A 25,419-nucleotide genomic window follows, 5' to 3' on the forward strand; every position below is an offset into this window, starting at 1 on the left:
GATTGTTTAACAAAAATATAAAAAAATAAAAGAAAGTAATAAAACACATAAACATACATAATATATTAGCTTTAACAAACAATAATTTCTGTACTATAAATTAACATATTTATATGTATCTGTAGTAGAATATTAATAAAACATTTCATTAGACAAAAGAGATTCCAGTACGGCAAGGTAACGCACTTTTATTCATGCGCTCTGTTTATCAAAAAAGAAGCGTCACTTATAATGAGTGAGACAAAAATTAGATCATCATAATGACGAACGCGACTGATATTGCACTGAGAGGAAAGCGTAGCTGTAACGTATTGTACAGTAAAATTTCCCGTGTAACGGTGTACAGATAAATTAATCTCGGACAGTGACCTTGCACTGAGTAAGCTTAAACAAATTAGTGTACAATTGACTAATCCCGATATATCTCCTCCAGCCAACCTTTGAGGTGAGAGGAGAATTAATCAAATTGGTAGATCGAAAGTACGACCTTGTAGCTTTGTGCAGGTTCGTCTGGGTGAGTTACCACAAACTTATTTATTCTATTAGAAAACACTAGTGAGTCTCCTGCGATACTTCGCGTTTATTCAAAATATTTTTCAGAAGTTCGATAGCTGTGAATGTTTGTTTTGATTTCCTTTCATTGTAAAATGCAAGTCACTCGTGTAAATTTGGCGCCAAATTTGATGAAACCTCTTTTAAATATTTTTAATGTCACCTATTAATAATACGACTTATATATTACTTAATTAGAATGTTTAAATTTTCATTTTTTTTCTTATACAGCCATAGTACCGCCCTCTATGCTACTGGAGCTTTTTACCGCTCTCGAATATGCATTAATTATTATTAGGTTAATTGTAACAATTCAGTAAATTGCAATAATCACAGGTACAAAAAATGACTTACGCTATGAATATACTAGATGAGTGCATTGCATTTCTTCGTTCTTCGTAATGTAAAGACCATTGTGTTTTAAAGGTTGGACAACTAGAGGCACAAGAGATAAAACATCCAATCATGTTTAATAATAATTCATAATATTGCACAATATTTTTCAATGTAAGATAATATCTTGCTATCATAAGGACATATTGCCTATCCTTCTCTATGTAGAATTAACTATGTCCATAAAACCATTTTTATGAGGTATAATATATAAGGTATAGTAATTGTAGATATTTTTAATATAAAACTTTTCTAATCGATTTTATTGCTAAATTTTAAATTACTTAATGAAACCTTGTTTCATATCCTTTGATTATCTGAGCAGATTTACTTGACCATCTCAAAATTTACAAAACCGTATAAAATAGAAAGAGATTGAAACAAAAAGAAAGGGAGGAAAAAGTTGTCTTGAGGGGGTTTGTAACACTTTAATTACGTGACGATTTCTCACTTTTTCACTTTCCAGTACGCTAAGTAACAAAACTTCGTAACAATTCAAAACATTAACATAAAACTAGAAACATAATAATGTATTGCCATAATCACGTAATATTTTTTTATTCTTAAATTATATAACATTTTAAATGTTTAATTTTATAAAAATATTCTATACAACAGTTTTAAGTAACATTTTTATTATTTAATTATGTACTTGGATGCTTTTTTCGAGTTTTGTATGTATGTCGATGCAACAATATCAATTCTTATAGTTGTCAATTTGGCTCCGTTATCCCACATTTTTTAGGCTCACTGCCAACATTGACGGGTTCAAAATTCGATAAGAAAAATAATCGTTCTGTTTGGACAGTTGTTTGATTTAAAGTTTGATAATGTGTTTTCTTATAATAAACTGCTATTAATATAGCTTATCGCATATTTGGTTTGGAATATTTTATGTTAATCGCAAGCTACTCTTCGAAATATGTTTTATCATAAAAAAAATTAAAGTCGTATTCCATTTTCAATTTTTTTTTTCATTACATAACTCGTGACGTAATTCACCATGGGATAATATTGTGCGATTAGTTATTTGTAACATATATGTATGTTAACACACATTGACAATAAAACGATTCCTGGTTTTATAATGACTACAAGTTACTCATCATATATTCTATCTCCAAGTAGCGATACTTAGTATTGTGTTACAGTTTTAAAGAGATTGAGTCAGAGTAACTACAGAAACAAGGTATATTACTTCTCATTTTCCACGGCTTATACAATGATCGTTAGAAAAAGTATTGTAGAAAAATCTTATAGCGCAATTGTTTTTAGCTAGGTATTAGTCAAAATCACATCTGTCAAACATTATATATAACCACTAAAGTGGAAAACAAATTATCACAATTACATTATGTTGTGGTTGAAACATTATAACACCTCGAATTGTCTCCACTGGTGACAGAATGGCGGGTTGTTTTTTTGCCCAGAGGATCGGAATAGCGATTCAACGGGGAAATGCTTCTAGCATTCTTGCCACCATTCCGAGCGCGTAAGATTTATACAGTAACAATTTTTAATTCATATTTGTATATTTAGGCACTAAATGTTAATAATTCTTAAATTACTACAAACAATATTATAATATAACTAAAGTCTTGCATGAGACACGACGGAAATATAATTTAGGTGTGAGACTATATCACTATATAATATAAGTTCAAAATGAAAAATATAAAATTTCAGGGACTGTACATTGTTAAGAATCTGATGATATTTGAGTACTTAATTATTTATACTTATTATTTTATATTTAAAATTAAAAAATGAATCAACCACAACTGCGTTGAAAGATAATAAGTAATTTTGAACTAAAATATTTGCACTGTAAATAATATAAACCATTTCCCAAACCGTTAATGCGTCGCCTGCTATAGCAATTAAAAGGTCATATCTCTGTGAATACACTGGCTTACTAAGAACGCTCGCTTAAGACTCGTGCTTTGTATGAAATAAAAACACTCCTTAATCTTTACCATTGCGTTTCATACTGAAAATAAAAAATAAATCATTTTTGAAATTGGAACAGAATTTCAACAAATATTTTAAACGTTTAAATAACTAATAGCCAAGAGGAGATCAAGTTTAACATAGAATATTCCTTATCAGATATCACTATCTTAATACTCGTATACTCAATGTTTTTCCCATAGAACGCACGATAAGCTTACAAAGACTTGTATGTCAATATAATATTATTGCAAAAGCGACGTAAACGGTACGGTTACTCGTTCATACTTAAACTTTATTGAAATTCTCTGAATACTGACGAAATTCTTTGCGAACTGAAAATATAAGGTTACATAACGAAACGTAAACGCATACAAAATGTTTACCCGAACTAACATCGTGTTCCACGAAAATATTTCTTTGGGTTTTACAAACTCGGAACCTCTGAGGCAAAATATTACAGAAAATCCATCAGATCCTTTCGTCCAAAAATCTAAACTAAAGGTATTTATTAAATCCTGCGAGCTTTGTAGCGATTACCATAATAGCTCAGCGGTGTGTGGGTTGCGTACTTATGTGAAAGTATCGAATTCGATTTTATATCAATTAAAGCTTACTAAGCCAGAAGCAATGATGAAATATTTATATTATGATTCTAATTATACTAAAATTAAATAAAAAAAATATCCGTACAAATCATGACCGCGTGTTAGGGTGTCATAAATGCTAGAAGCATTCCCAATAATAAAAATCAATAAGTAAATTACAGTATTGGTGCAGGATCGATCGAGATCGTCTCGATAGAATGCGTAAGCGATCCCATGGCGTCCACCGAAAGACTAGGGTATAGAATAGGGTACCGCTGGATTTTAAGTGGGTAAACCCGGTGCACCTGGGCGCACTCGGTGTCCAGGGAACTGGGGAGTCCCACATCCGCCCCACTTCCGATCACGTGGGGGAATCGCAAAAACGCGGTTTTCCAGCGATAAAAAAGGATCGATTCAGATGATATTTCTTTCTATCGAATTCTAATAAATACTTACTATGCGTTAAACAAGATGGCTAATTAGAATTTTATTTTGTATTTATTGTAGAGGGTAAGGGTAAATAAGTCCATTGAAAACTTGAGTACTGGGAAGCGGTAATGTTTGAATGAATTAAATGTAACCATAGACGATGTTTACTTGAGTTGTTTTAACTAAATAAGATGAAAATCAAAATGAAAATACTATTTATTAGATTAGGTTCAGAAATATTTTAAAAGCGACATGTTTTAAATAATTACTATAAAAACTACCACCGATTTGGAAAGTATTCTAACAAAAACTGGCAAGTAAATCATTAGTTACTTTTTAGTAATCTCAGGAAAATGTATTTATCGAAAAATTAATATACTATTATCATATTCTGTACACTGGACCTTAATCGTTACTGGTATTAAAAATGAAAAAGTTTGTTACTTTTTTAACAAAAACTACTCAATAGATTTTAATAAATTACAATAATATATCTTCATAATAATACATCAGATTCATATAGGCTGTAATTTATTTAAAATACTGTGTGAATAGTACTTAAAACGCGAGGGTAGCCACCGACAGAATAGTGATTACAATATTAAACAGTTCATTACTTCTAATTATTTGACAGTGTTTTCAAATATACAAATTTATTAAATTACATATTGATAATCGTATTCAAATTAAATACTATAAGAACATTATTTTACATATTCAATCACTTAAGCATTACGAGTATATCATAATATTATATTCTGGTTGAAGAATTAAATTTTCTCTAAGACCGTAACATACACTTACAAAGAAAATAACATTTATCTTATTAAATCCCACTAATATTATATTATAATGCGCAAGTTCTTAAGGATGTATGTTTGTTACTTTTTCACGAAAAAACAACTGAACGGATTTTGATGAAATTTTACAGCAATAAAGGTTACATCAGACTCACGCATCGGCTACATTTATAACAATTGTATATAATTTGGTCGTTATATTACGATACATATCAAGTTCCTGTGTGAAGACGGGTCGGGTCGTTAGTTCATCATAATCGAACAAGAATCTTAACACACGCTTATAAATAAACCATTAATTTTACTTATTAAATTAATCTACTATGTAGTAAGTTACTTTATTAGTTATACTATTTGCTATGCGTCTAAGAAATATTAACTCACAAAACACAAGAATCACTTATCAACTACTCTCGTTCGGCACTTACAATTAACGATAACATTTATCAATCAACCCTACATATTATTGCTAGTAAAAGAATACGAGATCGCTGCCACAGTGTAGCTGATAACAGTATACCGATAAATATAACAAGACTATATGTTACATACATTAAGTTGGTTGAAATATTCTCAAAGAATGATTGTTTTGTAAATGCAATTTTTCTGAATATTTTCTACTACCTTAGCTATTTATATTCTATTCTCTGCGTATCATAATCCACTACTACATTACTTAAACAAAAGTAATAGATGAGATTCAGCGCCACAGTCTATACATAAAATAACAGCACAAAGTGTAAGTTACTAAGAAAATGAGGACTGAAATAGATAATTTATTGAAAGAAAAGCCTTCTTAAATATCTCATTGTGCAAAGGATCTGAACACACGACATCGGGAACTGCAACGTAAGACCACGAGGAAAGTAGAAAAAATATGCAATTAAGTTTATGACGTATTTTAAATTATAATTATATATCTGGTATGACTACTGTCATTAAAAAAAAGTCAATTTGAATCAAAGTCGAGTCGAAACACTTTATTCAGTATGGAAGTGATGACACTTGCTTATTGATAGTCAAAAACCGGTTCGGTATTTAACACCTCGGACCTAAGAACCGGCGAATTTATTTTATGTTTTCATGTACTAATAATCATATTTTCCATGTACAGCCTGAAGGCGATCGTCTCATTCCCAAGGTGCAATCATCTAAAACCCATTTGAATGTTTTGTGTTCACATGTGCGTAATATAACCCAATTTTTTCTTAAATGAATAGTTCTCGAATTTTAACACTCTTCGAGATGAAACGTTGATTAAAGTTAAAATATATAAAGCCTTACGATCAGTAATAAGATCAACATGTATTCGAGTATGAGTCTATAAATCTATCAGGTATTTTTTCTATTTTATTTTATCATTTATAACTATCACCAAAGCCCTGAGTATAATATGAAGTATTTTTAAATCTATTAATAAGGTTAAACGAATATAAATCTTCAAATGCACTCCTATATTTTATTAATAATAGTTATAAATAATATTCATTTATTCGAAATTATATAAAGTTAATAACATTTTAGGAGTAGTCCGTAATTAATAACAATAATATATGCCATCACATACTTCACTTAATTTATCGCAATACCAAATATACCTTATGAAACATACTTCACATACTAATTACGTTAGATTCGATTAATATTACATAGTTTATCACTTTTCATTAGCCGCGTTCTGTATACACATTAGTAATTAAATTAATTAATGTATGCCTACACTACGACGGCTTATTTAATATTTCGCTCACATAATTAAGCAATAACACCCACGATTTTAGTAATCTTCTTACTCACTAAAGCACTTTAACAGGATATATTCCTAATGCCGGCTTTCATTCAATATTGAAAACAAACATTATTAGCTAATATAATTAGTGTGTTTGTATTAAAAAGGAAATAAGGAATATTTATTTATTTAAAATTTAATCGATTATACGTTTCACTAAGTTTGATTTATATAAATAAGTAATTCTAAATTTATTATTATACTAATTTATTGAGTATGATTTTAGAATAATTAAGAAAATAATGTTTTAGAAAAGTTACATCTACTCACCATATAATATTCACCAAAATTTGTAACCAACAAATGCAAATCCTTAAAAGTCGTCGTTCACCATTCCACAAAAAAATATTAACACTTCGCGTCTACAGTTTTCGTAGACACACTTATTGTCCACTTATTATGTTCAGACTCGTAACTGAACCACCCGCAACGCTGTAGCGAAGCACGTGCGTATTCCGTAGCTTGTTAGGAACACTGAAGTACATTCGCTACGAGCTACGACCCGAATTCTGCCGACAACGCCCGACTCGAGCCGAGACCGTAAGCCGTGATTGATATCAAATGAAATGTGAGGAATGAGTAGTTGAACCAGGGCTTTTGTTTTAAGGATCACATTTTTGTCCACCGTCGTATACATCCGCCTTATATATCTCTCGGGACGCTAATCCTTTTTATTCTAGAACTTTCCTTTCAATATAATACTTTTATCATTCCGAATTTAGTCATTAGTTTTTGTTTTACTTAAACATTATATTGTTTTATAAATGTATTCATTAATATTCATCTCTATATTAAATTTAAGGTAGACATTAAAGTACTCGTAAGAAAGATTTTGTTTTCAAAAGAAAAATATGTATGATTTATGTCTTCATCAAATATGGAAATAATATATATTAAATAGCTCTAACTTATTATTAGTTCTCTGGAACTATAAGTTGAACTTACAAACTTCAGTCAGGTATGTTCCTTATAGTACAAAGTCATTCACTATGAACTGATTTCACAGAAATGAACTCACACATCGTCGAGCCAGACTGGGTCAGGAAGTTATATGACATTTCCTTTGGATCTATAAATCAATTAAGATTTATATGATAGAATGTGGAAGCAAAAAATATATGTTGATCACAAGTCATGATTTTATTATGAATACGGAACGCGAGATAAATTACATATATACATTTTATAATCTACTTACGAATTACATTTTGTATGAAAATGTTGTATTGCCAAGAAAACCGTACGTATTTAATTGCCTGAGTGGGTCGTAATGAATATATATTTATAAGTCTTCCTACAACTAATGAACAAAAGACACCCATATAATATGATTATTCTTGTATTTCTCTGTCTATCGAGCGCAACCTTTTATATAAATATACTCTTAATTAAAATTATTAAAATTTAATACTTAAATAGACATGATTTCTGTTTCTTAGATTAATCTAAAGGCACATACTATTTAAAATTAAAAATAAATTTTAAGGCACCATGTGACATATCAAATGGCCGTTATGAACACTATAAAAATACACGAAATTTTATTGTATCTCAAAAGCTACTAATAAAGTGAAAAACAACACACATTTAAAAGTTTAATTCAAAATTTATAAGAAAAACTAAATCTGAATCTTTAAATTTAGGCGAAACTAAAATGTGAAACTAAGATGGAAACGATAGACATAGAACTTTGTATAGATTATATTATTTTTAAAATTTTGTTAGCATTTTTCATTTAATAAAGTCATTATAATACAAAATAATAATTACTCTAGTAAATTACGATAGTATTCACATTAATACATCTGTGTCATCGAAACGATAAGTATTTCAACAGATAAGAATTGATTTCCCTATTAGCAGTTATTATTTTCCGAGTGAACGTTCGTGGTCACGAAAATGAGGGAATCGTTAAAGCTTTTCCCACTGCGGGCGATGCAATTTCCGATTAACTGATATTGCAATACTTGATAATAAAACACTTCATAATATATATTTTTGGAACCATGTTCTTTTATGCCGGTTACAGTAGAAAAGTAATACGTGAGGAAAAAGCCTTATCCTCGTTGGAAGGGTTTAGTTGTATAATATTAAATGTTATTGTTTTTTTTTAATCCATACATTTTTTAAGAACTATTGTGACATGGTCAATGAATTATTCTCATACTTTGTTCAATTATTTTATTATGTCTGCTATTTAATATATTATATATAGTGAAAGCTAAATCGTTCCACCCAAGTGTCCAATGACAACTCGCCCTTTTTTCAAACTGGTTAATTAGAATAAAAATCGTTATGTGCCATAAGGCTAACATTTCTATATTTTAGAATCAACTGTAAATTGAAAGTCCTAATGTTATAAATAAATATAATTACTTAACGTTATTTATAATAGTTATGTCAGTTTCCACTAATCATTGCATTTGATCTGTTATACTTTATCTTATCTTGTATGACAGTATAAATATTACCTAATTTCAAAAATATAGAAGCGCGTTTATTATTATCTGGTCAACAGTAATATGAAGATAACTTTTGGAAAATATTGTCGAACAAGCTAAATAATTAGTATATTCCGCAGACAGTCTCCAAGCTTAGATACATTATAATTATTACAACAACAACAACAACAGCCTGTAAATTCCCACTGCTGGGCTAAAGGCCTCCTCTCCCTTGAGGAGAAGGTTTGGAACATATTCCACCACGCTGTTCCAATGCGGGTTGGTGGAATACACATGTGGCAGAACTTCTATGAAATTTGTCACATTCAGGTTTCCTCACGATGTTTTCCTTCACCGCCGAGTACGAGATGAATTTTAAAGACAAATTAAGCACATGAATCAGCGGTGCTTGCCTGGGTTTGAACCCGCAATCATCGGTTAAGATGCACGCGTTCTAACCACTGGGCCATCTCGACTCGAGTCGAGATGGCCCAGTGGTTAGAACGCGTGTGGGAGTCGAGATAATTATTATAGTATACATAAATTAGGATAAGATATATCGATATCAATTAACATGCGAACTGAACTTTTATAACAAAAGCTCTTGACAGTAGAGCTTTGGGTACGACAGTCTTGTTGAGTACTACACACATCACATCACATATTCTGTGTTATTGTTATAAAAGCGAGTGAGCCAGTGTAATAACAAGCACAAGAGCCAATGTCTTATTGGTGCCTCATTGACATTAGGTATTGTTAAATTTTCTTAAACTGCCAATGTCTAAAAGTACCACCAGAAAGCCCATAATTGTTCAATTACCAATTTAAATTAAAAATAAATTAAAATAAAAGTTTCAATTGTAACGCAGCGTATGTATACCTAACGTTGCGTAAAATAACTTAACTAGGTTTAACATAATACTGTTACATGGAGTTAGTTCAAACAGTAAATTTTTTACCTACAAATATTTATACCATGAAGGATTTTAATTAATTTCTATGATCCCAATAAAAACAATCTAAAGCGTATGTATAATATAATCTCTTAATATTTTGTATAAAATAAGAGGCTTAACGAATTAATCTCTAGGTAAAACTATCGTTTTACTGATTATAAATTGATTAAACTTTTAATTGGCAACATATTATGACTTGGAAGAGCTGAGATGTTCCAGTAGTTAAAAAAATCTTTATCGAAGTGTTTCAAATCATCTTAAATTCCACTTAGTTTTCATTTACTAAAATCGTGATTATTATTAAAAATCAAAATAAACTTTATTCACGTGGGCTTTAACAAGCACTTTTGAATCGTCATTTAACAATTAAGTGAAGCTACCACCGGTTCGGAAAGAAAATTATACCGAGAAGAACCAGCAAGAAACTCAGTAGTTACTCTTTTTCAACATTTAAAAAATATTATTTAAATACAGTTATATATGTATGTAATGTATCCTGCCTGGAAGTAATCAGGTATTAATTCCAAGCTTTTTTATCATCTAAAAAATCTGGTATCCTATTTAGATCGATGAATAGATGTAGAAAAACATACCGAAGTTGTTTTTTTTTTATTATAATAATATAATATGTAAATAATAATGATGGTAAGTATCAAAACCCATTGACACCATTCCATACATAACCAATACGCAACTATTCTTAGAAAAGTGGGGGTCTATTGTGTATGTAGTAACACTAAGTTATCCTTCAAATCGAAACAGAACAACATTAATTATTACTGTTTGGAAGTAAAATAAGCAATGAGTGGGTAGTACCTACCTATATAGACTTGAACAAGGCCCTATCGCCAAAAATAAATGTTTACGTAAACAATTATTTTATACCTACTCATAAAATTTTTGAAAAGATATGAACACAATTTACATAATTGCTAGGTATTGCTGTTAGATGGTCGTATAATCGTAAAATTCTGCCACTGTGGTGATTTACTCTAAGCTTTTTCCTCGCCAAGGAGATTCAGCAGCAGTGGGACTAAAAATCTATTCCTCTACTTTTTTACTAATAAATAATGTACAAATACGTATAATTGTATTAGTAAACAAAATATGATATGAAACGCTTAAACGTTGCTATAGATACGTCAATAATTTACTTATATTGAATTTATCGAATCTTATTAAGGCTTCTATGTGGAGGATCAAGTTAAATCCTCCCGTTTAAACGCTCTGATTGTAATAGATTCTAATAACGATCCATCTTCTATAACTTGTTTTAGTACGACATTGACGACAATGACGTAACAGTCGGTTATCATAAAATGTGACATAATATGTCATGTCAAATGGTATCATGTAATTACATAAAAATATAAATAAAAATTGCGCATTTATCAAAATATATAAATCTTTATCAAAAGCATTTTTTCACCTTTTTTTTGTTATTATATAAGCTTATTTTGCAAGAATAGTAGAATAGTATTAATATTAAGACATTTTAATGACTGACTTTGTTGCTATTATTTTCTTTGACTTTAAAACACCTATTTATATGAGACTGAATAATGAATAATATTAATGCATAACATAAAGAAATAAAACTCATTTTTACGATACTTCTTTAGATGACATTGAAGTTTTAGCAAAATATATACCTAAGTAATGCCTAAAAAGAAATTTCATTTTGTTAGGAAAGTATGCATATATGTCTCAAACATCGCAAGGCTTTTTTTTTGTCAGAAAGGTCGTCAAAAGGTCCTGGCGTCAAAGTGCATCCGCTATTACAGAACACACGAAAATGAAAAATCTCCCGAGCTTAGTAAGTACTTGTTTATTAAAACATACAAGGGCTGGTAAAATTAAAGTTTGGATTTTTAAAAAGGAGGTTTTATATAATGCTTTTGGTATGTGGATGAAGAAATGGGCCACTTGATGGTACGTTTACCAGCCCCATTACCCATAGACAAAGACGTTGCAAAAATAATAACCATTCGCATTATATCGCCAATGCGCCACAGACCTTAGGAACTAAGATGATAATATCCCCTATGTCTATTGTTATACTGGCTCACTTACCCTTCAAACTGGAACACAATAATACTGAGTTCTTATTACTGTGTTCCAGTTTTGAAGTACACGACTTATATTCTGAACCGAACATTAAAAACCTTTTTAGGATACTACAAAACACAACGAGTACCTAACACCTGCAAATTGAACACCTGCGGTTTGAACTCAGGACTTTGGGATCTGCAGTCTTATTAGCCAGCCACTAGACGAACGAGGCAATCAAGTTATATGAATCACTATCCATTAAGCTTATGACCACGAGCATTATTCTTGTTCCACATATTGTACGTAAATACACACTACACTATCCCAATAACAAAAGCAACAAAGATAAATATATCTTGGATCTATTTCCTAATAGCGCTGCGATATATATATGTGTTTATCATTACTCTATTTATTCTACTCAACTACTGATACATCCTTTAATTTGAGTTCCGATATTCCAATTACAACTTTACAGAGGTTTCGACCATCTTTCACAAATCCATAATTAATACCATAGACTATTTGGTAACATTGTTATGCTGGCTGGTAATAAAAATATGCAGAGAAACAAAAAAAATTAAAGATAATGTACTAGGATGTAGAGACACATTATAAAAAAAAATTAAAAAAAAACAAGTAATAATATAATAACATGTAAATAAAGATAACTATCGGTAGTTCTCTTGCTATGTTAACTTTTTAACATCAAACGAAAATAAAATTTCTACTACAGATTATGTACAATGACTAATTCTAAGAAAAATATATAAGTATAAGATCGTGTTCTTTTCTTAAATATCATAATAAAAAGCCTCCGAATCGGGCACACTAATGGTATTTTCTACCTAAGCATTATAAATATAAAACATTGTTCTAACTGTCATACTTTTGAGCCGAGATGGGCAAGTGGCCCGAACTTAAATTGTGTAATTCATCTCGTGCTCGGTGGTAAATAAAACATCGTGAGTAAACCTGAATGTTTGAAAATCTGCAACATTGTACCCTTCAACCAGCATTGAAGCAGTGGTGAAATAAACTTCAAATCACTCAATAAACCCAACTGTGGGAAATTAACTGACTGTTACATTCTTAACTTTTTGCATTACTTTTATACTACTGTAGTACTAATTTTATATAATGTCTTACCAGGTCTACAAAATGCCAGAGCATCAATTGTGGGCTTTTCTCGAATCTAAGTTATGCATTATAACAAACCAAATTTTGTATAGCAGCGTGCCATTTGTTAGGAAATTTCTTTATTCGTATATTCTTAAAAGAAATATTCAAAAAAGTTACAGCATTAAAATTTTTACTAATATTATAATGTGTAAAAGTGTCTTCACGCTTAAACCATTAAACCGATTTAGATGCAATTCTGTATGGAGATAGTTTGAGTCTTGGCGCAGGACAAAAGTTTGTTTGTTTCTCGAAGTGTCCCATAAAGACGAGATAAGTGATTGGAAGATATAAAGTTAATGCTGATTTGAAAGAGGTATATACCAAGAATATGAAACACAAATTTGTACATGCTTAAAATATATATTTAAATCATTCATCATGTATGGAAATTACCTTGTATGTGTGCTCGCATATCATACTATAATATTCTATTATTATAAACGTGAAACTAACTCAGTTTGTCCATCAATTGCTTTTTCATATAAAAACTATTGAATTAGTGAACCGAGCTTGAACTCTTAGAAAAGACAAAATTAATTTTTATGCCTAACTGGCTTTAGTCGCATTTCTGGTTGATTGTAAGTACAATCAATCAGAAACCCTTAAGCCACAACAAGTGATTATTTCTATACGTTTTGAAGTATGCAAAATAATATTTAGCATTATTAAAAGTGAAACTGTGAAGTTTGATTACATAATTCAAAACTTATAATAAATCCCTTAGAAGGAAAAACATCCTTCTTAGGGCTTTACGGAGTCGGGAACTCAGTGGTATAAGTTTACCTTTATTTGTTTATCCAATAAGCGTTGCCATTTCCACTACAATCTATATAATCATGAATAAATATAGCGTTTCTATAAGAATAGTGATGTAGGAACAAAAAAAATCTACTTTATAAATAAATTATTCTAAATGAATAAATACAGGCACGCATTAGGTAGGTTATGGCTAAAATCTTGTTGAATTTAAATAATAAAACAAACTACAGCCTCACATTAAGACAGGTCTTATTCTATCTACGAAATAAAATGAGGTTATACCAAATTAAGTTAGTTTTATCGAAATCTTGAAATAAATCCTTCAACATCGTAACTATTTCAATAATGGCCGCTAAAATAGCGGAGAATCATTTAGCTCAGAGCTTCCAAGTCATTTGTGTTCATTAGATAGTGTCCAATAATGAAAACGACTATGGCATAACGAAATGGCCCCGAAAACGGTCCTGGGAGGCATTTAACTGCACACAGAGGATGCGAAAGGTTCGCTATGGGACACTCGAATCAATGAAATTGGTCTATCTCGTATGAATATCGCATCGTATTATTAATAGTGAATAATCGATTTATTATTATTATTATAACGAACATATTCACTTCCATTAAATTATGAAAGTAACAGCTTGTAAATATCCCTATATTGGACTTTGATGTCAGTTGAGATTTGGAACTTATTATGCCATGCTACAACACCGATTTGGGAGATACACATAACATATATCGTAGATTTCTTCACTAAGGTTTCCTTCAAAATCACTACTGGTAGAATTATAAATACAAGTTTGTATGCTAAAAGTATAATTTATCAATAATTATTATTATCATTAACCTGTTTAAATAAGTATTCATATGAATTCATCACGTAAGTAGTTAGAATAAACTTCCTCGAAAACTTCTTCTTCCAAAACAGAAAAAAAAAACATTTACACAGCACCGGGAAAATGTTGTTAGAGGGCAGTACTTATAATTTAGTTTTCCATAACTATGAGAGTTTATTAGTCTACGTTTGGTCCTTTGAAATTGGATTTATGCATAGTATGTATGCAGTTTCGCAAAAGCGGACACTTGGACACGTACTTTAATTAGCAAATCTCCTTGGACCCGTCAAAGTGCCACTAAGTCGCAACTTTTGACATTATTATCACCTTAACAATTTTTATTTTGCCTCTTTTTTCTTTCTTTTTTACTAAATATTATGACGTCATGAGTCATCAAAGAGTATCACCCCATATTCTACAAAAAAAATACAACAAAAAAGGAAAGAGATTTAGTAGGAATGATAGTAATCGTGCCCTAAATGGTGCACCATTCGGCTTTCAAGTTTTTTTACTAAAACCCAACGCTGATATTCAATGGTACCCTATAAATAAAAATGGAAAAAAACATTCATTTTATTTATTGAAATAAAACAATCGCCTTTTACTTTCAAACAAGAACTCCTAAAATATGACCTAAAGATATTTCTATAAAGCAATAAAATTTGATCCCGACACAATATAAACTAAATGCGTTTACTTTCGCCATGATATCGGATCCATCACTGAAAGTGTCTTACACTCAAATAAATATAATCGATGGAAACACTCGGAAGGATTATTTCTCATCTTCTTTTCTGTATACATCACGTTTTCATATAAAGCCTATAAGTATATAAGATACATTTATTTATTGTTGTTTTTTGTGATTATAAAATACTAGTTTGTGTTTATGTCGTTTGTTATAAGCCGTCGTTCAATCTCCGTCGTTTCTTCTCCATGACTTAGTGTCACAAACTCACAAATAGAGTTATTTTCGCAATTATAATATTAAGATTCTTTGGATATTAGGCTTTTTTATACCTAAACCTTAAGAATACTCCAAACACGGTAGCGAAAGTAAGTAACATAATGTTTAGCTTTCGTTTTTTTACTTGTTTTATTTTGAATTTCGTGTAGTTTTTTGTTGTCACAATACAATGAAACAATAAGATGAAGAAATTTTATGAATTATAAATATATATATCCTGCTTGGTGGTAGGGCTTTGTGCAAGCCCGTCTGGGTAGGTACCACCCACTCATCAGTTATTCGACCGCCAAATAACAGTACTCAGTATTGTTGTGTTCCGGTTTGAAGTGTGAGCCAGTGCAACTACAGGCACAAGGGACATATCAACTGAGTTCCCAAGTTTGGTGACACATTGACGATGTAAGGAATAGTTAATATTTCTTACAGTTTCATTGCCTATGGGTGATGGTGATCACTTACCATCTGATGGCCCATATGCTCGTCCGCCAACCTATACCATAAAAATAATCCTGACTATCCTTGAGCATAGATGTGGATAGATATAAAGGTAGAGGATGCCCAAGGAAACGATGTATGGGTTGTATGAAAGACAACATTGTTAGAAATAATGTTACTTGTGAGATGACGTCTGATAGAGAAGTATGGAAGGAGAAGACATGCTGTGCCTACTCCAAATAAAGTTGGGATAAGAGCAAAAAGATGACGATATATGTCCTGACTATTTCAAGGAGTTAATCATTGCCACTAAAATATCATTATTAATCTTCTATACTTCACAAAATAAATAGCTATTTTTTTCTGAAGATTTTTCTAAATACCATCTTCGATCACCCAGCCAAGTTAACCAAGTAAATAAAATCCGTCCGGGCGTTTATGAAGCGAATGTCATTTGAATTATACCTGATACATGAACATATAAAAAAATACTTTTTTAAATTAAATAAAGTAATACCAATATATCACAATTCGCTGACTTCATAGAATACGAATCATTTTGATTGTCGTCTTGCAGACTATAGCAATTAATTGCCTTCAACGTCAACAACGGCCACCCCGTTATTTGCTGTCGATATTTATTTTCGCAGATTGATTCATTCATTTGTTTATTTTCCGTTTAGTTTTCTATGAAACAGTCATGAATCAATCAAATAATTTAAAGTAAAGTAAAGTAACATACTGTACATTTCCCACTGCTGAGATAAGGCCTCCTCTTCCATTAAGGAGAGGGTTTGGAACATATTCCACCATGCTATTCCAATGCGGGTTGGTGGAATGCACATGTGGCAGAATTTCGATGAAATTAGACACATGCAGGTTTCCTCACGATGTTTTCCTTCACAGATGCTCGCGTTCTAACCACTGGGCTATCTCAGCTCAAATCATTTGCTTAATATATACTTCATACGATCAGTCTCATCGAGAACTTTTAATTCTATATTTTATATGGTTAAATTATATTTAAAGTTCCCATCAGTTTGGATTGTAAATACATTCAAGATGTACCGGAATGGATTAGAGACTAGCATAGTTCTAAGAAGTAGTTATCCTGGCTGATTAAAACTGAAAATAGCCGAATGAGGAGCTCAATGAAACAGGTCAGATACGATGCATAGCGATCCATGGTTGGCTCATCTTTATTAGTGTATTTAAATAATTTATTTATACAATTGTTTTCTAATATTCTTATCTATGGTAAGTTATTACACGCAGCATCGCATTTTCATGTGCTTATTTTGCGATTAGAATTCATCTTGTGCTCGGCGGTTAGGAGAACATCGTGAGGAAACCTGCATATATCTTATTTCAATGAGGTTCTGCCACATTATCCACTAACCCACATTGGAGCAGCCTAGCAGAATAAGCTCTAAACATAATATTCGTGTGAAAATATTTATTTATTTTATTTATATACTCTTTATTGCACACCAATATAGACAAAAATAATAGGAACAATTTTACAAAAACAAAGAATAGTAAAATGTACAATAGGCGGCCTTATCGCTAAAACAGCGATCTCTTCCAGGCAACCTTTGGTAGAGGAGAGAGATAGGATGGTAGGGGTGTACAAATTATTTAATACATAAAAAAAAAATAGATACAATATATATATGTATATATACGATACATAAATAAAAATTCCATAAATATATAATTATATAATAATATAATATACATACACATTATAAATATATACATTTACATACTATAGATACTTACATAATAACGAACAAATAAATAAAGTTCTACTATATTATATTAAAGTGTCTAATATAATAATAATATAATAATAATAATACGACCTTGATACTTTTGTCCTATAAGAAAATAATTTTAAATATCCATCTAAATCTAAAAGTATATTACTTGATCTGTGACTTCATTGTTAACTTTGTAGTTTTAATTTGGTTAGTTTAAAAGAGCAAAATATTTGGTATACTTAAATGTAAGAAAATAATAACAACTGCAAAAGCATTCTATTAATGTTGCTCATTATGTTTTTATAAAATCAGGTAATATCATAATATTTAATATTACGTGTGAATGCTATGAAAAAATGTTATTTTCTTCTGTTTTTGTCGAGATTTGTCACTGTGCGGTAGTGGAGTCAAAAACGCCTAGCGATGAAATGTACTCCTTTGTTTTCGTAAGCAAACGAGCACTTATTTTGATAAGGATTAATGTCGGTACATATTTTTCTTAAATCTCATTTTCATTCTATTATTCATAATTTACCTGACCTTAAATTTTTACATTTTACACGACTGCCCAAAAATGTAAAGAAATGTTTACAAGGTTTATCTATGTCTGCTTGTATATTTGTGTGTGTGTTATTTGTATGTGGGCGTGTTTCTTCATTTAATTATAAAATTTAAATGCCTGAACACATTTGAATGTATAGGGTATTATTAGTTAATTAGAAGCCTCACATAATCCCGTGTCTCACTGGCTGTCTTGATTCATACATTCTACACTATTAAGTATAAATTATTAATATACCGGTACGAAATAATATAATTATCAATATCATGATCCTTTACCCAAAGGTTGCCTGGAAGAGATCGCTGCTTAGCGATAAGGCCGCCTGTTGCACCTCATGCAACTTTTATGTAGCTAAAATGTAATTTTTTTAGTTGTAAGATTGGGTGCAATAAAGAATAAATAAATAAATAAATAAATTATGTGTACGTCCCTAAAAATTCAATTTGACGTAATTAAATTTGCAAATACTATTGCTAGCTTCTCTCGCTATACACCGGTAGAAATGAATAATTATCGACGGGACGATTCGCATGAAATATTCATAAAAGTTATGTCATAAAAGCTGATACTAGTTGCATTCGCAATAAATTTACAGCTCTTAATACGTATGTAATAAAAACCACATTCCGACCAGCTGCACTTATGACTATTGTACAAACACGACACAAAGAACATCTTCACTAACGAGACGTGAAACCCTTAAAATAATATGAGCTAAAGTTTTTAAGGCAAAAAAACCTGAAGCAAAAGGTCGTGAGAGGATATAATTATAACGTCCAAAGATTCTCACGGAACTTTTCTGTCGTTTATGTGACGTCATTTTATATAATATATTTAAATTATTATTGTATCAGTGGAAACGATGGTAGGCCGCCAATTAACGAAGCGCGGAACGAGCGTTAGCTATTTTTAAACCATCGTAAAAAACACTTCAAATACTGTGACATTCATTGCCACAATTACGGTGACGGTATTTACACTGGCGTACTATTAAAAGCATCCGTTATAGCTAAATGGTTATAACACGTTAATTTAACCTAAGACTGTCGTTTACGTTATGCAATACTATCTTATGTCATATACATGAAATTTTACATGGCTTGCCTAGATTTTGTTGTGTTGTCTTGTGCATAATATACATCTGCTCATTGCAATGAGCAAAATTTAGAGTCTCACGCATCCTTAGACATCCCGTACGTCAATCGGTAAGTTAACATATCTATGCAAACAGTCTATAAGAAATAAATCGCAAATAACAAACTTATTCTCTTATTAAGGGATCAAATATAACCATTTATTAGTAAACTTACACTTCATTTACATTATTATGATAGCAAATAAATGTTATACAGCAATCAAAACGCATAGTAGTTTTGTTACTTTATTACTATAGTTAATATATTTAATACACATAGTGCTAGTAGAGTAATAGATACGTGCACAGATAAGGCATGGAACTGTGGATTACGTACTAACTATACATAAATATGCGATTAATACTCTCATAAAAGTTAAAGTCAATGGAAAAACCATTAAAAACTCATTAGATATTTTACCGCAAAACAACAGTTCTTGGTTTGGTTGTGTTCCGGTTTGAATGGTGAGTGAGTCAGTGTAACTACAGGCACAAGGAATATAATATAACATCTTAGTTCCCAAGGTTGATATCGCATTGTTGATAGCGGATTGGTTAACGTTTCATATCGATGGGTCCTACGTACATGGGCCAATGCAACAATTTTAGCATTTTCACTTTTTTGTCTCAAATGCTTCCTTTTAGTCTATTTAACAAGTTGCATTAACACAAAATACATATTTATAGGCGCAAATGCTATTTTTTGTTGCTGTAAAAGAGCCTATGTGACATAATTTTAAACGTATAAAGGCAAAACGATAATTTGAGACTTGTACGCGGGGAAATCCCGCGTGTTAGTTTACTTCAACGGCCGATCAGTCACTTAAGCGCTTCTACGACACACGGAACTATGTCGTGCTGTAATAATAATTTACCAATGTTTTAGTGAATATTATGTTTTATAAGATATAATTCAGTATAACATGACGTCCAAAAATTATTCTAAGTACAGTATAAGTAGGAGTTTAGTAAATTTAGCTATTGGTAATGTAAATAATAGTGACTCGAGTGAGCAACTAGGTTATATAAAACGATGAAAATAAACACACTGATCTTTGTCATTATTTTATTGTTTTATATTATTATCATGTGTTAATAATATTTATTTTTATGTAATTAATAGGTTATTATTGTACATGTGTGTATATTGTATATATTGTACGCTGTGATGACTTTAGATTTTGGTCAGATAATTGTATTAATCAAAATAGAAATAGGATAATGTTTTTTATGTATCTCTACGCAGCTAAACATCTTAGTATCAATATTAAACATACTTTTCTTGAAAAAGGACATACACAGAACGAGGGTGATTCCATACATGCCACAATTGAGAAAGCTTCAAGGTATAAGAATATTTATACACCATCTGAGTGGAGTCCATTAATAAGATGGGCTAAAGTGAAAGGAATTCCTGATAATGTTATAGATGTATCTCAATACATGATTTTTGACTTTAAAAAGATGCAAGCTAGTGTTTGTTTTAATTGGACTAAAAATTCAGAAGGACAACAGATCGGAAATACCTTTAAAATTATGTTATGATCAGTAATTACCAATCCTTCCATCCAAAAAAAAAAATATTTAATTGATTTATGTCGCAAAAATATTATTCCACCAAGTTATCGTGCGTATTATGAAAATTTGGTTTCATCTAATGTTAATTCAACAACAACAACAGCCTGTAAATTCCCACTGCTGGGCTAAAGGCCTCCTCTCCCTTAGAGGAGAAGGTTTTGGAACATATTCCACTACGCTTTTCCAATGCGGGTTGGTGGAATACACATGTGGCAGAATTTCTATGAAATTTGTCACATGCAGGTTTCCTCACGATGTTTTCCTTCACCGCTGAGCACGAGATGAATTATAAAGACAAATTAAGCATATGAATCAGCGGTGCGTGCAGCATCGGTTAAGATGCACGCGTTCTAACCACTGGGCCATCTCGACTCTTAATGTTAATTCAATGTTGATTATTACTGATAATGATGACAATGAGTGATTTTCTTTTGTTTTTAAAGGTTTATTTTCTGCATTTAGGGATTTTTTTAATTAAGACTTTATTATTTTTTCCTCAGGCCGTGCAACCTTTAATTAATATTAAAAAAAAATTATATAAGTTTTTTGATTCCAACTTGATTTTGAAAAGGTTTTTACATTTAGTGTCGTTTAAAAAATGTATAGAGAGCTGTTAATTTTTTTTATTTTTGTGGTCTAACTGAGGGTTAACAATTTTAAAACACTGAATGAAATAACGTATAAGTGTCAATGTGAATTATATCATAAAGTTATTACAAAATTATTATCAATATAAGTTGTCTATTTATTTTAAATATATTTTTATAAATTTGAATACATTAAAACATTTAAAATACGCGTTCTTTTAAAAATTTGTTTGGCAAGTAAATCGACCAAAGTGACTCATTGGCCTTTTTATTATTATTTTTACAGTGTATTACTAAACAAAAAAGTCACGTATATAGTCATATCTACATTAACTAAAAAACTAATAATATATAAATAAATCAAACTAGGTAAAACAGTTAACAATCGGTGTCCTAATATGTGTGCAAAATTTCAGCAACATAAGTTGAAGCATGTAAAAATGATATATAATTGAAACTTTGAGAGCGTCTACTGAAAAGTTATCAATTTTCATATTGGCCGTTGTACATAGGACCCATCGATATAGCGTCATTGTCAATGAGCGGTGTGACCGCTTACCATCAAGTGGCCCATATGCTCGTTCGCCAACCAACAGCATAAGAAAAAACCTAAATCAATAACAGAAAATAGGACTATAACTTAACTTATGAAAACATTTATACTTAAATTTCATTAAAATATGAGAATGAACGCGATATTAACAACTTTATTGGAATTATAATGTTCTATAAATAACAGATTCCTTTTACTTGAATATTTTCGGAAACAAATGAAAGCAATCCGATTATAATTTACATAGTCATTGCTTCTAATATGCTGATTACTTAATATTTGATTTTAATACATTACACGCAGTCATAGTGGTCAATTAATTAGGTATAAGTTTGTAGAGACTCAATTAATTAAATTATTTACTTCGTTTTGTTGTTGGTTATTGCGTAAATCTGTTCTATTCATTATTTATACAGATTTATTTTTTTGTTTTTATATCATTATAAACTGCAAGTCAATAAAATCTGCATTTCGCGCCAAGTATTAAAACCTCTTTTAAATGTTTTTTTTTTTTTTTTTAATATAAAATACTAATGATAGATCAGTTAGAATTTAATTTGTCGAAAACAATTTATATGATTTTGTTTACGTTTTTACTTATAGGTTATTAATATATAAGATAATAATATATAAGATACTAATATTATAAAAGTGAACGAAGCCACGATTGATAATAAGTAATATTATAAACTCAAAAATAAATTCGTTGTTACATTTTCATTACACGCTAAACCACTGAATGAGATTAAATTTGCTTTGAACAAAGCATAAGCACCTTATTAACACGCGCAAACCCAGGGTCTAACTAAAAATTTACATGGTTTTTTCATATTTAAATGGAAACAACCTGAGAACCCATCTTGTTTTTTTGGTTTAGCTAACGTATACAGAGCACCTGATCTAAGTTTCATTATAATGTACATATACATGTATAAGTCGTTTAAGAACGCATAAAAGTCAAACTTACAAATATTCATTTCTATTTAATAAGAAAAAGAAATGTCATGACATCCACTTTAAAAGTATCAAAAAGATTTAGTTCGTGTCGATTCTTGTGGAAGGCATACCTCACTATTCAGTAACGCGTCAGGAATTATATAAACAAGATGTAAGCCCTTTCAAGTCGTATGAAGAAATGAAATCACAAGAATATAAGGGTTTCAAAACATTCGAATATTTTTAGCGTGTTTCGCAAATTGAATCTCCAAAATCAAAGCTTTTTAACGCTTAACATGTAGAAATAGGTCACGTGACTTTATGTGAATACTAAAATTCAACATTTGTCGTTGATTCAGAGTAAATAGGCTGTGTCAAACGGGTAACCATAAATAGACCCAAGAGTAATCCTTTAACAGTTTCGTTTTTTAATGCATGCGTGGAACCCTAAAATAAACACTAACTTCCGCTTTCGTTATATTATATTTACAACAATATTATGTATATTCAAAGTAACATTGATCTCTTTGATAAAATCAGTAATAATCATTGTATGCGCACTAGGAGTAAAAATAAGCTTATAACGCCAAGTTTCTTTTAACTTTGCCGTTTCGTAAATTCAAATCGTTTATAAAAAATACATTGGTAAAAAGGCGTATTACTCGATACAAAATTTTGTAGATGATAAAAAAATAAAAAAAGACGTGGAATTAATACCTGTTGACTTCTACGCAGGATATATTAATTTAAATAATTGTATTAAGTAACATGACTTTGTATTTTTTAAATGTTGAAAAGAGTAACTACTGAGTTTCTTGCCGGTTCTTCTCGGTAGAATCTACTTTCCGAACCGGTGGTAGCTTCACTTAATTGTTAATTGACGATTCAAAAGTGCTTGTAAAACTACCACTTGAATAAAGTTTATTTTGATTATGATTGATTTTGATTTTTGGTTAGTGATATTTCCGAAGTGATATAACTTGGAAACATTTAAAAAAAGAACATTGTCATTTCTTAAAAGTACCAAAATTATAAGGGGTTGACAGTAACTTTCAAACAGGCAAGTCTCATTAAGAAATCTTCGCCACAATTACAAAACCAGTGACACATTCGCCGTTATATTGACCTTCCTGTATCCCATCCACTTAAATTCGATAAATATGAAAAACTGATTACTAAATTTAGATAGATAGATAAGAAAAGGCCTACTATGATTTTGCTGCAGGATTGGTTGTGCATCACCAAACTTGAGATTGAACCACTATTATCCATAATATCATTATATCTTGGTCTGATTATACAATTTCCAACGATTTGTTTTATTTTAACAATGACTATCAACTGGTTACGAAACTTTCTAATTTATATTATGCATTCAAGCTAAGAAACTGTCTTGTTAATAAAACTTGAACGATATTAAAATAATGATAATTTGTATTCATTTATCTTCCTTTAGCGCGGTTACCGTCTCCCACGAATAACGACTCAAGTTATATCTACCAAATAAACTGTAATAACAAGCGCATCTTAACAGTTTCGCGATAAATCCTGTTACGTGGTATAAGTAACAAGACACGAATGTATTTATATTTAATGTCATCGATATTCCAATTTTATGATATGTATAGAACATATCATAAAATTGGAATGTCTATTTGTAATATTAAAATAGCCCTTTCTTACTCAATCCATATAACGGCGGCAGCGATGACTGAGCGGTAGAATGGTCCTTTTCGGTGTTCGTTGGTACGGGGTCCATCACGATGAATTAAAATAACACGTGGTATAGCGATAGAAGTTTTATTACGGATTTACAACTTGGTTCTTAAGTAGGTAAACCGACAGTTTCGCCTTGGAGGTGTGGGCTGATCAGTTACTCAAACGCAAGTGTCGTTATCCAGTCCCCATACTCTCCAACACGACTCTGTCCACGTGACTTTAACATTCCATGACGTCACCGCGTTTACCCACTACTATAATAATCAAATAAGCTTTTTTTAATCAAAATGATTGGCTTTCCACGACACGGCCAGCCTGACGAGTTACACGTCCTCGTGTGTATCTGAAACAAAATGATCTATTTTGAAGCAAATTTCAAAACCTCGGCCAACCTGACCGTAACGTGAAATTACATTTCTACATTCATCTATCATCTCTATTCATCAGTTAAAATAAAT

The 25,419-nt window shown here is 30.7% G+C and overlaps 1 protein-coding gene across 2 annotated transcripts in view; it reads right to left on the minus strand.

The window, feature by feature from the left end:
• The window catches only part of LOC124530091, an 89,203-nt gene that overhangs the window by 49,140 nt on the left and 14,644 nt on the right, over positions 1-25,419 (minus strand). The window contains exon 1 of one of the 2 annotated variants that reach the window (XM_047104089.1): positions 6,771-6,934. The exons of the other annotated variant lie outside the window; for it this stretch is intronic. The gene's annotated coding sequence lies outside the window, so the exon portion shown is untranslated. Of the gene's footprint in view, positions 1-6,770; positions 6,935-25,419 lie in introns of those variants that run through there. 2 annotated transcript variants of the gene reach the window in all.

This window comes from Vanessa cardui, chromosome 5, assembly GCF_905220365.1.
Source record: "Vanessa cardui chromosome 5, ilVanCard2.1, whole genome shotgun sequence".
NCBI lineage: Eukaryota > Metazoa > Arthropoda > Insecta > Lepidoptera > Nymphalidae > Vanessa > Vanessa cardui.